Source organism: Ascaphus truei, chromosome 6 (assembly GCF_040206685.1).
Source record: "Ascaphus truei isolate aAscTru1 chromosome 6, aAscTru1.hap1, whole genome shotgun sequence".
In the NCBI taxonomy this organism is placed as follows: domain Eukaryota; kingdom Metazoa; phylum Chordata; class Amphibia; order Anura; family Ascaphidae; genus Ascaphus; species Ascaphus truei.
In genome coordinates this window covers 58805928-58822855 of record NC_134488.1, presented here as the reverse complement: position 1 = coordinate 58822855, position 16928 = coordinate 58805928, and the positions used below count along the sequence as shown (strand labels likewise).

At 44.5% G+C, this 16928-nt stretch overlaps 1 protein-coding gene and 1 long non-coding RNA gene across 2 annotated transcripts in view; one reads left to right on the top strand and one right to left on the bottom strand.

The window, feature by feature from the left end:
* Positions 1 to 16928, bottom strand: part of POU2AF2 (POU class 2 homeobox associating factor 2) — a 109220-nt gene that overhangs the window by 84836 nt on the left and 7456 nt on the right. The window lies entirely within an intron of this gene.
* LOC142496472 (uncharacterized) lies at positions 4276 to 10558 on the top strand. The gene is made up of 3 exons (XR_012801999.1): positions 4276 to 4555; positions 8846 to 9044; positions 10188 to 10558. It is a non-coding gene; the product is annotated as an uncharacterized LOC142496472 (long non-coding RNA).

Genomic DNA, 16928 nt, shown 5'->3' with positions numbered 1-16928 from the left:
GACATTCCTGGTAGTTGCGTACCAGCGGAGAGACAGAGCAGAACAACTCGTGGGAGAGTACTATTATACGGAAGTAAGGAGTGAGGGGTATATTATTGGGAGGCCCGCTATGTGGGATCCCGTATACCGCTCTCGATATCAGCCAACGATACGCTGGCTACGGCATTGTAGTCAGGAAGGTACCAACGTGCACCGCCAAATACACCAGGGAGGGCAGCACAGCCCTCACATCGAGTTGGGATAACCTTGTTGGACACCTAGCTTCTTGGGTGCTCAAGATCATTTGGGGTACACTACGGGTTGTGTGCTACTGTTATTACTGTTATGTTCATTTCTGTATGTGTATCATGCAACCTCTCTGGTGAGTGACTGGTCCACTTTGGACCCATCCTTCTTTCAGTGAAAGGAGCGGAAAGAAGCAAAGCACTCTCTTGATGGTGCAGCAATTGCAGAAGCAAGATTTCTAAAGGCTAGAGGCCATGGTCAACTAAGCCTAGCTAGAACTGTGGACATGTCTATCAGTCCTTCTGGGGAGACTCCCAAAAGTTCTCTTCAGAGACGTTAGAGTGGCTACTTTGACCAAATCGCTCCGACAGCCCATACCGACCCAATTCCTAGCAGTAAACCCCTGACCCCTCGGCCCTTGTCCCCGGTGAGTCCCGTGGCCCCAAGCAGTAAGGAAAAATTTTATAGCGTGCCTGTTAGGTCTACACTATCTGTGGGGCAAGCTGTGCCTTGGAGGGATCAAGTGGAACATGGTGCTGTGTCTGTGTTAGATCTGATAGCTGTGGGGACAGATAAGAATAGCATGTCAGGGTCAGTGCTCAGTACATCTCTAGTCAAGGAAGAGAGTATAAAAACACTGTTATGGGAAGGGTCCATATTTTGAGTGTTACCAGGCACAGCCAGAGAGAAGGGTCTCATGAAATTCAGCAGGACTGAGAGTGTGTTAGTACAAAGGTTCCGTAAGATGGGGTACAAGTATCCATATCTCCCAGAGAACCTCATGAGGAGTGCAGAAGTACACAGGATGGAGTGGGTGAAGGAAACAATATTAGAACACCTAGCTAACACTCCCTAGTACAGAGAGGATTGGAGTGTAGTTCCACAAATACGTGGTCAATGAAATTCCCTGTGGATCGTGAATCTGCAAAAGCCTGAGTGAAGATTGAGGCTGGTCCCCAGGTGTTACGGCAGTGCTGCCCGCAGACCAGACCCGTCCCTACCACTGAGGTGGGATGTAAGTATACACGCACCCGCAGCAGAAGGAGCGTGTCCAGAGTGTGGTATTTGCATTGCCAGGCCAGCAGACTATAGCTATAGTACTTGCCAGTTCCGGAGGATAGAAGAGCCGTAGTGGTTGCCATTGCCGAGGTCAGAGAGTAGAGAGATCCAGGAGGTTGAGGTACAAGCCGAGTTCGAGGGACGAGAGAAGCAGCATAGTCAGGAGGAAGCCAGGGTCAGAACCTGAGTAGCACTGTAATGAAGAGACAATCAAAGTACACATCCACTAGCAAAGACTATGCAGAGTGATGTGCAGCAGTGAGAATAGGGATTTTAAAGGTGGGCTGACCAATGGAAGGTGGAGGCAGGGCTGGAAGAGTGTGCGGAGCAGCACAGGATAGGTTGTGCTGATGAGGGTATGTTGAGAACAGCTGAGAGGAAGGGGAGTGTGCTCGTGAGCCGTGTGATTGCTGGAGGCGTGGTCTAAGCCCCAGAGGGGGGAATAAATCATGAGTGCCTGACACGCACTCTGTAAGGCTGGCGAGCGCACGTGCAGGTCTAATGGCAGCCACATGTTTACCCGCAGTGTGCGGAGCAGCGGCTGCCCGGCGGGGGTACCGACGGAGGGGTAGTGGAGTGGAGACAACGGGGCCGCGGGTTGCAAGGCAGGGTCCCGCTACGACCGCCGTGACCCCCAATTCCTTACACCAGGAGAGTGAAACCAGCAGGAGGAGCCATGAAGGTTGTGATGGAGAAGGAATAGAAGAAATACTCAGAGAATATTACTCTATCTTCACTGGGCATTGGGGTTTCCCGTTTTTAGGACAATTTTGGGCAAGATGACCTTTGAGTCCACAGTAAAGGCACAACCCCTTGACACGTCTCCTAGTTCTCTCCTTTTCAGCTAATTTGGTATCACCTAATTGCATTAGTTCCTCATCTGGGAGAGGTGCCGTAAGGAGAGTATTGAAGTGGGGGGCAAGCCAAATTATTGGGGTTTTTGAGACGTGGTCTCGCTCAGTCTGCTGTTCTCGCATCCGGAGATCCATTTTGATATAGAGAGCAATCAATTCTTTAGGGATGTCCCAGCAAGTCAGTTCGTCCTTTAAACAATCAGAAAGCCTCTGCCAAAATACTGCCACCAGAGCTTCATTGTTCCAGTCTTCTCTGCAGCAAGGGTTCAGAACTCAATGGCATACTGGCCCACAGTTCGAGTTCCTTGCCAGATTCGAAGGTGCAAAGCAGAAGCAGAGGACCCGTGACCCGGAACGTCAAAAACTCTTTTGAATGCTTGGAGAAATGCCACAGCGTTGTTAGCTAGTGGGGATTCCTTCTCCCACAGAGGGGAAAACCAGGCCAAAGCCTCGTCTGTCAATAGGGAAATGACGTAGGCTACCCTGGATCGATGGATGCAGAACATGGAGGGCTGAAGTTTGAACTTATTCGAACAATGGTTCAAAAACCCTCTAAAAGTCATAGTGTCCCCTCCATAAAGTAGAGGTATCGGGATCCGTGGGTCCCTGGGCATAGGTGATGACGGGGCTGGCGCCGGAGATGCTGCCATAATGGAGGTACAGGGGTCGAACCCACCTGGAGTATGTCCAACCGGGTGATAATGTCCTGGAGTTGGCTTGATATGAGTGTAACATGTTGGTTTTGTTGGGCGAGGTGTCTCTCATGAACTCCGAGCAGTTCCCCTTGGAGAGATACGGTGCACACTGCCTCAGAGGGGTGCATGTTACGCTGAGCAAAATGTGACAGGGATGGCCCCGAGTCCTTTGTACTGCCCGTGGGATGAATAGTTCTTTTGAAAGCTCCTTGTATTGTCCCTGAATATATTTGTATATAGTTATCATATCCCCTCTTAGACGCCTCTTTTCTAATGTAAATAAATCTAATTTAGCTAGCCTCTCCTCATAAGTTAGAATGTCCATCCCCTTTATTAATTTGGTGGCTCTTCTCTGCACTCTCTCTAGTTCCATAATGTCTTTTCTTAGGATTGGTGCCCAAAATTGTACTCCATATTCAAGGTGTGGTCTTACTAATGCTTTGTAAAGGGGCATAATTATGTTTACTTCCCTTCCATCCATTGCCCGTTTGATGCAAGATAAGATCTTGTTTGCCTTTGCAGCTACTGCATGACATTGGGCACTATTGCTAAGCCTGCTGTCTACAAGCACTCCTAAATCCTTCTCCATCAAGGATTCCCCCAATATATCTCCATTTAATTTGTAAGTCGCCTTTTTATTCTTGTATCCCAAATGCATAACCTTACATTTATCTGTATTAAACTTCATCTGCCATTTACCTGCCCACATTTCCAGTCTCTCCAAGTCCTTCTGAAGAGAAATTACATCCTGCTCTGATCCTATTACCTTACACAATTTAGTATCATCAGCAAAGATGGAGACTTTGCTCTCGATCCCAACCTCAAGGTCATTAATAAACAAGTTAAAAAGCAGGGGTCCCAGTACCGATCCCTGAGGTTCTCCACTCACGACTTTAGACCAACCTGAAAAAGTTCCATTTATGACAACCCTCTATTGTCTGTCCTTTAACCAGTTTTCAATCCAGGTGCATATATTATTACTGAGTCCAACTTTCTTTATTTTGTACACCAACCTCTTGTGTGAAACCGTATCAAAAGCCTTTGCAAAATCTAAGTAGACCACATCAACAGCATTACCCTGTAAGAGCATCCGAAGTCGGTAAGCCGGCAGGAGGTTAGGGCTGGCGGCAGCGGTGCATAGTTAAGGGAACAGGAAGTGGTGCAGAGTCCAGGCGACAGGCAAAAGGTCAGGGCAGGCAGAAAGCAGCGAGGTCACGGTCCGGTGTCAGCAACAGGAGGAATCCAAACAGACAAAAAGGAAAGGCGTGACAGCAAAGACCAACAGGAGCTGCAAAACTTAAACCCTTGCTTGGCTTCTCCCCTTAGGAATTGCAGCCTTATATAGCAGGCTGCTAGGAAACAAAATGGCCGAACTGAGCAAAAAGGTCAAGCAACATGGAAATCCCGAACTGCAGCAAAACCCGGCATGGATCGGGCAGAATTCTTACAATTTCTGCTTGCTGAACATTCAGTGGGCAGAGCCCCAGGAAGAGCACTGCAGAGCAGCATAGGACTGGAGCATGCGGCAGAGACAGACTGAAAAAGGTGAGGGAGAAAGACAGACATGAAGGGGAAGAAGAGAAATAGAAAGGAAGGGGAAAAGAAATGTCACAAAAGAGAAGAGGACAGATCAGTGACATGCTGGGGGAAGATGACAGAGAAAGAAATGCTGAGAGGAAGTCATGTTGGGGAGAGAAAAGATGAAGACATGCTGGAGGAGAGGTATAGACTTTCTGGGGGAAGTGGGGAGAGAAAGACATGCTGAGGGAATTGAAGAGATAAAGATATCCTGGGGTGAGGAGAGAGGAACACTTGCTGGGGGAAGAAGAGAGAGAAAGACATGCTGGGGTGAGGAGAGAGGAAGACTTGCTGAGAGAAGAGGAGAGAGAAAGACATGCCGGAGGCAGAGCAGAGAGAAATACATACTATGGGAGACGAGAGGGGAAAACTGTTCTGGCAGTTTGGATTAAAAAACAGAGAAAGTAATGAATGAAAAAAGCAACAGATTTAACAAAAAAAAGTCTCATTCACTGATAAATCTACAGCTATTTTTTAATATATTGCACTATTTTTCAACAGTAATACAATACAAAATAACATAGAGAGACTGTATGAAAAATACAGTATGGCATATGAAGTATAAAAGAAAGCCTGTGTATTATCAGTTAGCCTAACTCTAAACCGTGAGAAGTGACAGTTCTGCAATCAAAATGTAAGATATAAAATACTGGATCCCACATTTATCTTTTTGACACTGTCCATCTGAGGGATAATTCTGAGGGCTTACGGTTCTCGCTTACCATAAACAGATATCATAGACAGATATAATAGACAGATAAGTTAAAGCCCAGAGTGTAATATTCACATTCCTTACTGCTCCAAATTGGTATTGTTATGAGTATGTAAACATTACTTGTGCATGAAGAGAAACAAGCAAATATTCAGTACAGCTCTAGGGTAGATGACTCACTCTTGAATTTATTGCACAGCACCTCAAGGAGAATATATATATATATATATATATATATATATATATATATATATATATATATATATATTTATATATATATATATATATATATATATATATATATATATTATATATATATATATATAAAAAAAATAAAGAGCAGTTGGCACACTGAAAACAGATTATTCACTGATGCTTATCCCATATATGCATATACACAGAAAAATATTTTACCAGATGGGGATCCAGGAAAAACGAGACAGCACACAGTCAGGGAAATCCAAAGTAAATGTATTCAAGACAAATACATAGGCACTGCATCCAATGTTTCGGTCATCATACAGTGACCTTCCTCAGGGGCGTCCTCAGGCACGTCCCTGAGGAAGGTCACTGTATGATGACCGAAATGTTGGATGCAGTGCCTATGTATTTGTCTTGAATACATTTACTTTGGATTTCCCTGACTGTGTGCTGTCTCGTTTTTCCTGGATCCCCATCTGGTAAAATGTGTGTGTGTGTGTGTGTGTGTGTGTGTGTGTGTGTGTGTGTGTGTGTGTGTGTGTGTGTGTGTGTGTGTGTGTGTGTGTGTGTGTGTGTGTGTGTGTGTGTGTGTGTGTGTGTGTGTGTACAATGGTCGACAAATCACCAAAAAATCTACTCGCCACCTAGAACCACACATGTGCTGCTTGGGCCAATAGAAGCTCGCCACGATGTTAAATCCACTCGCCCGGGGCGTGCAAATGTATAGGTTTGTCGAACACTATCTATATATATATATATATATATATATATATATATATATATATATATATATATATATATATATAACACACACAGTTGTGTGAAAAAGAAAGTACACCCTCTTTGAATTCTATGGTTTTACATACTGTATCAGGACATAATAACAATCATCTGTTACTTACAGTAGCAGGTTTTACAATTAGGTAAATACAACCTCAGATGAACAACAACACATGCCATATTACACTGTCATGATTTATTTAACAAAAATAGAGCCAAAATGGAGAAGCCATGTGTAAAAAACTAAGTACACCCTTACTGCTTCCATAGGAATTAAGATGCTAAGTAGCAGACAGGTGCTGCTAATCAAATGCCCTTGATTAATTGATCATCAGCAAGTGTGACCACCTCTATAAAAGCCGAAGTTTTAGCAGTTTTCTGGTCTGGAGCATTCAGGTGTGTGTTAACACAATGCAAAGGAGGAAAGACATCAGCAATGATCTTAGAGAAGCAATTGTTGCTGCCCATCAATCTGGGAGGGGTTATAAAGCCATTTCCAAACAATTTAAAGTCCATCATTCTACAGTGAGAAAGATTATTCAAAAGTGGAAAACATTCAAGACAGTTGCCAATCTTCCCAGGAGTGGACGTTCCAGCAAATTCACCCCAAGGTCAGACCGTGCAATGCTCAGAAATTGCAAAAACCCAAGAGCTACATCTCAGACTCTACATGCCTCAGTTAGCATGTTAAATGTTAAAGTTCATGACAGTACAATTAGAAAAAGACTGAACAAGTATGGTTTGTTTGGAAGGGTTGCCAGGAGAAAGCCTCTTCTCTCTAAAAAGAACATGGCAGCACGGCTTAGATTTGCAAAGTTGCATCTGAACAAACCACAAGACTTCTGGAACAATGTCCTTTGGGCAGACGAGACCGAAGTGGAGATGTTTGGCCATAATGCACAGCGCCACGTTTGGCGAAAACCAAACACAGCTGAATGTGTAGTTAGTCTCCTAAGAGGAGTAGGCATTTATTCTATGATTTGTTTTGACTTAAAGGGACGGTGGGCCTGTTAGTATATTATTTAACCCTGTAAATAAACCCCATATAGAGAAATACTACGTTTCCTGCCTTGATCTGGGACATAAGATCCTACGCTGTGACGGAGACATCACAATATATATACACACAGTAGATCTATATCTATATCTATATCTATATCTATATCTATAATATATATATATATATATATATATATATATATATATATATACACAGAGCGCTTTGTCAAGGTATACATATCCAACTTTATTAACATATTTATAGAAACAAGTTGACAAAATTAACCAATACACATAGCACAAAATAGAACCGCCCTACCTGAATGCTAACAAGCCCATGGTGTGTCTAAAAAGGCTCCAAAGTGCATCTGTGGGCATGGAAACCACAAGTACTGATCCTGACAACCCATCCAGAGCCAGGACAGATCCAATATCCACCGTGGTACGCGCTTGCGCAATAACCACAATGTGGATAGATCCGTCCTGGCAATAGAGGTCGCCAACAGCAGGACAAGTGCAACGCCACTCCCGCTGACAAGTTAAAAAATCGTACACCATAAGCCAGACGCGATGCGCTCACATAACACTCATAGGTCACACCCCTGGCAACCAATCCAGAGCCAGGATGGGTCTGTCATCCACCCAGGTACGCGCTTGCGCAGTAACTAACTGTGGGCAGATCCGTCATGGCAATGGAAGCTGCCCAAAGAGCGTGAAGATGATGACGTCAACCCTTGCATCACAAGGGCTGAAAAGTTTCCTCCCCTCAGACTCCCATAGCAGGCACAATGTAACACACCCCAACGCCGGTACGTGCATGCGCAGAACCAAAACAGAGATCCGTGAGACATGGCCAGCCCTGGGTGTCGGACAGGGAGAGAAAATGGCAATGAGAATATCTATAAAGATATGATAGCTTGTGTTTAACATGTAGAACAATCAGAAAAATTAAAAATTTATATGGTAATAAAGCAAAAGTGACATTTGAAAAAACTTACACCTATCTTATCAAATTGTTGTATTATTATATTATATTGAAATCTCTGAATAAAAAAGGTAGTATAAAAAATATATAAAGAAAAAAGGATTGGTATGAAACTGCGACGTCCAAAAATAAAAGCACCATCAGCTCACCAGAAGGTTGGAAGAATAAAAAAGTTTATTAAACTACATAAAAAACAAAAAGTAACAAACAAAATACAACAGAAAAACCTCCTACGCGTTTCAGGCTCTAAAAACCCTTTCTCAAGGATCCTTGAGAAAGGGCTTTTAGAGCCTGAAACGCGTAGGAGGTTTTTCTGTTGTATTTTGTTTGTTACTTTTTGTTTTTTATGTAGTTTAATAAACTTTTTTATTCTTCCAACCTTCTGGTGAGCTGATGGTGCTTTATTTTTGGACGTCGCAGTTTCATACCAATCCTTTTTTCTTTATACACTGCCTGTTGATTGGAGAGACGCACTGTGGCTGTGAGGGTCTATCTAAGGCTGTCTCACATTTTAACCTGGTCTGTAACTGTTTCATACACCCATAATAGATATTTTCTTTAACTATGCACGCAATGTCTTGTATATAATGTATACCCTGTTCATTTATGTAACTGTATTTGTAACCATGTATTATTTGTTTATCTCTGTGCCCAGGACATACTTGAAAACGAGAGGTAACTCTCAATGTATTACTTCCTGGTAAAATATTTTATAAATAAAATAAATAAATAATATATGGGATCCTTTTCCACATAGGAGGTACTGGTGGAACCTGCAGAGCGAGTGGAGCGTTCCCGGACGGACCGGAAGTGGTTACACACACCACCGGCACTCAGGAGCTCCACAGGGTTTGGAGAGAAGGAGTTGGCAGTTGATTTGGAGACTACGACATCCACGCCAAACACCAAGTACAGACGCAGTGATAACGGAGTGCTACATAACGGGATCAACGGAGGTAATACATTTTTCTTCTGTTATATGCTTATCCCAGGTAGCGTTTGTCCATTGGAACTCCTACACTGCATACCTGGTTCCTGGTTACTTCTCCCAGCAGTTTATGATGAATCCTACGTTTGAATTTTCCCTCACTTCCAACCAGAGTTGTCCTAAGTTACATTGACTTTATTATTTATATTTCTTGACTCTCCGTTTAGAGCTTTGAGCAGCTATTCCCTTGGTTCAGGTATAAAAAATATGACTGTACGATATGTACATACATACTTGACCCTAATTTAAGGAAGCTGACGGTAAAATAACATAACCGTACACCACACCTCTGCTGAGGCCTTATATGTATCAGTGTGTGAAATGCATTCCATGTTATAGATATAGGCTCATGTTTACCAAGTGGTTGTATTACACAACTCATTACAGTACGTCCCATGCAAGTGAATTAACCCTATTCAAGAGTTTGTGCGCACAAAATATTTGCTCTGAATGGTTAGTATGTATTAAAGTGATTTCATAAATACCATGCAATGCAGACATGTATTATTATTCAGTAAGGATGGGTACATTCCGGGGTCAGAAATCCCAACGCTGCAGATTTCAACGTTAGTGTTGAACTGCTTGTCGAGCAGTTTGATCATTTGTCAAGTCGAGCAGTTTTAGTTCTCAGAATCCAACAAAATTCGAGTCAAAACTTGAAAAAAACTTATCAGAATAGATTTCTTTTTTTTTTTTTTTTTTTTTTAAACTGGTTGATATCATGGGTTTGCAAATAAAAATTCTATGCAATTTGTTTTAAAAATTAGACTAAAATTAGAGCAGCAATCCCAATTATACATTTTTTTTTTTTTTTACTTTCATTTGGATTCAAGGACCCCCTGGTTAGGACTATAAAAAATTACGCCCTAAGTGGTACTCTATGTTGTTTTTACCAGTGGTAGTATATTGACTTAGAGAGACCATATGTATGCACACAGTGTACCTTAAAATAAAACTCCTCCTCACTCTATTACACTGTTTGACAAATGACAGCACTGTGTCCTATGCTAGTACTGTGATAGAGAGGGTGGGAGAGAGGGACATTGTACAGCATTAGTATACAGATCTGACAAGTCACACTGGTTGATGTTTATTTTATTTTTAAATGCAGTAATGGTACTGCAGGCCAGCAGGGACCCACGGGGACCACCTGAGGACCCACAAAAATGCCCACAGGGACAACCTGAGGATCAACGGACACCTTTGGGGAGGTACCAGTGGCCCCACAGGGACCATCCAAGGGCCCCAGACACCCGTGGGAACCATGCGAGGGCCCCCAGACACCCATGAGGAGGACTCCCAGACACCCGCAGGGACCACCTGGAGGCCCACGAAGCCTAGCAGGGACCACCAGAGGGCCCCCAAACACCCGTGTGAACCACACGGCCTGTGGTATTAATCCTGTGTCTATAAAAATAAATATTAGTTTTATGTGGGGGCACATGGAGTGAGTTGCATATTGGTGCTTACTAAATATTTACATTTCTGACTAGTGTAGATGAGCAGGGGGTCTCCAGAGCAGAACCGCATTGGTTTTAGGTCCGGGGACCCCCTGCTTCCCGATATACAGGCGCCGGTATCTCCTATGCATGGAAATGTCCCGATCATGTAACGCAAGACATTTCCATGCATAGGAGATACCGGCACAACATAACGGGGCCTGTATCTCGGGAAGTAGGGTGTCCCCGGACCTGAAATACTGCTGCGGCACAGTTTATTCGAGCATTTGCCCGTTCTGTGCCGCAGCAGTAGCCTGGCGCGCGCCCGAGAGTGACGGGCGCGCGCCGAAGCAGCGGAAGAGCGCCCTCCGATCGGGGCGCTCTCCCTACCGCTGCCGGGTCCGCCGGGTCCCCCGGAACCCCCTGCCGCTGTCCCGCGATCGCGGGACACCAGGGCTCCCTCGGGGAGCCCCTGGACGCGCGTGCAGGGGGCGCACGCTCCCGAAGACGCGTGACCGCGCGTCTATGACGCGCGGCACGCCGAGGGGCGGCCACTAGCAAGCCGGGAAATCTCCCGGCTTGCGGATCTGGCCGCAGTGTAATAAACTGTGTCGCCAGTGTAAATGCGGTTCAGCTCCGGAGACCCCCTGCTACATTACTGTAATGTTTAAAATGAAATAAAAACCCTGCAATCGTCTGTGAGAGGCGCGCAGTTACAGTGAGTAATCCGATGGGCCATTATGCCTGCAACGGAACATCTCGCAACACCACGCGGCAGAACGCAACATTTACCCAGGTAAATGTTCAAATAACGGCCGCTCCATCTGTATGTACAGAAAGACAATAATGAGTTTGTTCTTCTTGTTTCTTTCATACTGTAGTTAAAATATCACACTGTGGATATTTTGTTATGGTTGGCATGTATGTGCTGCATCTGTAAGCTGATCATGTACCCCACAATAAAACTCCACTGCAGCACACTGTTTGGCGTACTGCAACAATGTCTCCTACTGCTGAGAAAACGATAATTGAAAACCAAAAATGTTGCTGTACTGAACATATGTAAGCCTCACTCATGGTTATTTAATAAGTACTTTTGTTTTTGTAAACACAAAATAAAATGTAAGCTCTGAGTCGCTTTTCATAATGAAAACTGAACTGGTGACTAATATTAATAGTGCATGACTAGTAATGGTAACAATAATTGTAGCACAAAGGCTCTTCCTTCGTGATAAATGAAAACAAATAATTCATTTAAAATTAGTGCTTTTTTGCAAATATTCCAACATCAATTGCTAAACACTGAATTGTAACTGAGAGAGAAGGAACCCAACTTTAGCACTCGAGCTCACCCTCCGGAGATATGTGTAGGAATTAAAATCATCTTTATTATTATATGCAAATAAATAAAATGGTGTTAAAATGACAAGCTGAAAGTGCGTGATGGATCCCAATACTAACAGCCGTATAGGCTCAGGATCCTGACATATGTGTGTGCTACCAGGAAATGCTAATAGTACACTAAATCACAGTCCTAATATAGGATCTGTATAGAGGTGGATACATACAGGGATATCAAAAACAAGATAACATATACTGTAGATCGCTAGAACAAGTAGCCTAATGAATTAGGGTGTTGGGATATACAGTTGCCGATGAGTAATTATGGTGTTACGTTTATAGTATATTGATACACCACACAAACAGCCATCTGTAAGGGTGTGATCAGAGTAGATAAGGTGCTCTCTATGTGGCTGTGGGCAAAGGTATTGGTGAATCTATACGATTGCTGATTTAGCCTCTGGTAACCTCTAGGGGATCTGCAACAGTGCTCAGAATGGGTGTGTACTCAGGATAGCACACAACTGTACAGGTAAGTATTTAGGGCCGGTAACGTAGATAAAGGTCCCTAAAGTAGCAGAACCCTATGCTAGATGGATATATCAGTAAAGACTGATGTTATACCCTTGGAATAACCTCGCAGTGGACCTTAAAGTATAGATGGTGTCCTCTGTTTGCCCTTAACGTGAGGGAGGTTATTGGTGAATAAGCATTGAGGCAGGGAGTGAGGATCAGCTATGTAACACACAGTGTAGCAGCTATAACTATTCACACAGATAAAGGTACTGATTAGTATTCAATAAATCCTGCTGACCGAGGAAACTCTTCATATAAGGTAAGTAATGCAGAGATATGCTGTCAGGACTCCTAAGTCATTTATAGACGCAAGAGAAAAAAATTATAGTGTTAAAAGGCGCCAGCAGGTAAAGGATATATTCACCAACAGGAAGAAAACCGAAATGGATTCCAGACGGTAGAGATGTGCTTAAAGAAAATGCAAAAAACACAAAACATAGTGTAATACTGTATGTACAAGAAACAAACAACATATACTATACTAATATTAATTTAAAAAATATATATCAGCTGAGATCAAGGGTGGTAAGAATATTACAACATTTAATAAAATAGTTTAAAAACACTGGACATAAAAAACATAGCAAATAATATAACACATTAATCTAAGACAATATTAAGGACAATTAATATGGGACCCGTGTTCAGCTACACCAGGTGGAGTGCCCACTCACCGGACGAAAATGGTTTGCAAGCGGTGGATATATTGGAGAGTATCCCCTCTCTTTTCAGCTCACACAGCCCCTGCACAGGAATCTGGGCCAAGATGATAGTAGCACACGCCAGACCGCGTGTGTTTCTCCCCTGGCTCTCGTTTCTCGTCGCAGCTGGTGATCGATGAAAACGCAGCAATTGCGTGCTGCTCACTCAGCTGTTGCACCGGGTTCGGGGCCAAGATTCCAGCTACACACGCTGAACTGCGCGGGCTTACTTCTCCCTGGCACTCCCACCTCCTCGTGGCTGGTGGCAGGTACACCGCAGCAGATTCACGATAATTCTGAGTACAAGCTGATAAACAGCTGATTCGTCACGGCACGGGAAGCACCTCCAGGCGTAGTGATTTGAGTCCCACAAATTAACCCTACGCGTTTCGAGAGCGAGCTGCTCTCTTCCTCACCCTTGATCTCAGCTGATATATATTTTTTAAATTAATATTAGTATAGTATATGTTGTTTGTTTCTTGTACATACAGTATTACACTATGTTTTGTGTTTTTTGCATTTTCTTTAAGCACATCTCTACCGTCTGGAATCCATTTCGGTTTTCTTCCTGTTGGTGAATATATCCTTTACCTGCTGGCGCCTTTTAACACTATAATTTTTTTCTCTTGTTCTGTCACTGACCAGGGGGTCAGTTTTAGTGTTTAGGCAGCCCCCCATGCTAGGGTAATACCTGCATTAGGGTTACATCACATATATAGATAGCGCTACCTACTCTGTGTTTGCCTCATTTATAGACGCAAGGTACATGAACCAGGCTAATCAGGTATTGACACTAATCGTAGGTACATATGTATCTTGGCTCAGGGTAATATTGTAGCCCTGTAAGCTTTAAAAGAGGTTTGTGGGGTCCGTCGGGGCACTCATTGAACCTGTATGAGTGCATGTACACAGAGCCGCATCAGCTCGTGGTTTGAGATAGTCAGATGCGGTGAAAGTCAGAACTGTGCACGTCTGAAAACGGAGCCGACGCGTGCGTTTCGTGAGAGCTTTCTCAAGGCGAAGTGGTGAGTACTAGTGAGGGAACCCTGCAGGCTGGCAGGTATATATAGGCCCTTCAGGTAAGGAATGTCATAGTTAACCCTAATGGTGCCACAGCATGTACTGGATTCTGTGCTTACATGCACAGCTATGGAATCCTGTGTGTGTGTGTGTGTGTGTGTGTGTGTGTGTGTACATGCCTGCACACAAGGAGGAGGTGATTAAATGTTTGACTTGTTCAGAAATAAAGCAAAATTATGCAAAAGTCTGGTGTATTAAGTCAAGTGGCACAGGGTAGAATAAGTAAATTATTTTCTTGTGATCCTTCAGGGGTAACATATATCAATGTTGCAGAATAATGTCAGTTAAGCACATCTTGATCCAATGATAAATGAACACTGGGAATAGGGTCCAGAGATACCCTAGGTTAAACTCATTACCAGATGGGAGGCAAAGGGTTAAATGTCAATACCCAGCCGCTCACTACTACTATTTTTTGCGGTAGTAGCAGGGGCAGAGGCTCCCCTATTGTCTTTATAAACACTGAATTGGCAATTTGTCATATTACTTGTCAAAAAAAGCAGAAGCTAAAACTACCTGTAAGGGGGTCACCCCCGGTTCCCCTGATCTTCCTTTGCCCCCTGCCTTACCCCTGTGGCAGTGGAGGAAGTGGACGGCGACTTCTCCCGGCGGGCACCGCCCTCTTGGTTATGGCGCGAGCTTCGCCCATGCGCAAGAAAGATCGCGCACGCGGTCCCCATAGAAAAGAGCTTTGCCAAGGACTACAATTCCCAGCAGCCTCTGGGGACTGCACTTTCACCCTTGTCACAGGCAGCATTGAAGCCAATAGAGCTGGCAGATTCTCATGCTGCAGAGTTGCAACAATGTTGTGTGCAGACAGGGTTTTTGTCAGTTGGAGCAGGCTAGTCAGTCAGAGACCGGAGCAGCCCAGGGAAGGAGGTAGGGTACAGGAGTCAGGGACTCCCTGTACTAGGCCAGCACCCCCAGGGCCCGAGATAGCTAGTTACCCCAATGTAGTGAGTGTTGCCAGGGAATGCCCTAGGTTAAGGGACCCTGTCACTCAGGATTGCAAGTTGGAGCAGGGGAGCGGTGAGACAAGGAAGGGTGCGGGGAGCGAGTGCTGCTCCTGCAACCCTATAGGTACCCACACCCCAGGTAGGCCCCAACTCCCCACTAGGTTAGTGGGTAAGTGCTGAGGGAGGCCCAAGATAGGGACGCTGCCCTTAGTGTTAGAGTGTTGCCTTGTCAGAGTCACGGCTGTCAGTGCTGTGAGGTCTGACAGGCAGGCATCTTGTTGCGCAGCACGTTGGCTGCCAGCATCCAGTGAGCTACAGCTTGCTGCTGTAGGCGCTGGGACTCAGGTAGTAGTGAGGCTGAGGGGACTTGGAGAGTTAGGGGAGTGGGACAGGTCATTAACCCCTGTAGGCCCCTAGGAGTTTTCCCAAAGCCATTGCAGGTAGCTGTGCTATAGGGACGGCCTATAGTATAGCGCGTGTCACTTAGTGCTGTAGGGACAGGTCCTATGTTAGGGATCCTGTCACAGTAGGGAAGATTAGATAGGGACACAGCGGACGCTGCGGTTCCTGCTAAGAGGTCCGGATCCAAGTTGGGGTCCGCAGAGACTGTTTCCAGGTTCGGATCGCCCCTGGCGGTCCGCGTGCAAGGAGTCCGGTGTGGGATCAGACGGAACCATCACACGACTGATCCTTTGTGAAGCCTGCTCGGCTCCAACGGGCCCTTAGTATAAATAGTGACTGCGCAGTCACCCATTGACTCTCTCTGCACTGGGTGGGGTTCTTTGGACACTGGGTGGGATCACCTGGTGTTGGGGAAGCGTCCTGCGAGACGTCGCGGTTAGTGTCTCCTCGTGAGAGGGACACAGGTTATTATGAATGTGATGTGTTCTCTTGCACCCCACAATATATCTGCGATTGGGGGGGGGGGAAACCCGTTACATACCTTAAACTTGAAAACCTCAAAAAAATTAGTACAGAAAGATCTGCCCAAAGGCATATTTGTACAAAAAGCAAGATGTAATATTCCAATATGTAGGGGGGTGGAAGGGGGGATAAAATACACTGAGGATTGCACAGGCTCTGTGACCGCGACAGCACTTACAGTACAGTAGCTTTGTGAAGACAGTGTCAGAGGAAGAGGCCATGGAGGAAGAAGAAGCTAGTCACAAGCGGATTTGTAAGATAACAGCTGATACTCAAGGAAAGGATTGTGAAACATCCAACACCATCATCCAAAATAAAGAGCTCTCAAAACGCCATGATGCCGCCAGTGCCAGTATCTACACATCTATGTCATTATTTCCATACTTTACATTCTATGCTCTCTGCAGAAGCAAGACCTACCAGCTAGAGCCAAAGCAGCAGCAGAGGTGCTGGGTGGTTTAGGTCATACAAGAGACAGGGACACCATGTGTGGGTTCCACAGCAGGTTTAAATTGCTGCAAATCCTGCTAAAACAGCTGTGTGCTTATGTTAAGGAAGCAGCATCACTAGTCACTTGCCACAGCTGAGAAAGTAAAACCAAAGGTGTATGATGACCTAGATCTGCCTGCTGCTGTCACTGGCATAGTCTCTGTCTCCAGCATAAGGAAAGAACACTAACAGCAGATTATCAATAATTGTATATGTATGTCAAGTAACTCCTACCATAACACTTACATGTATATTGCATACAGTAACCTAATCACATCCTTACAACAGCCAAACAATATTGAAGCAATGGAGACTGATACATTACAACAGATTCTTAGGTATATTT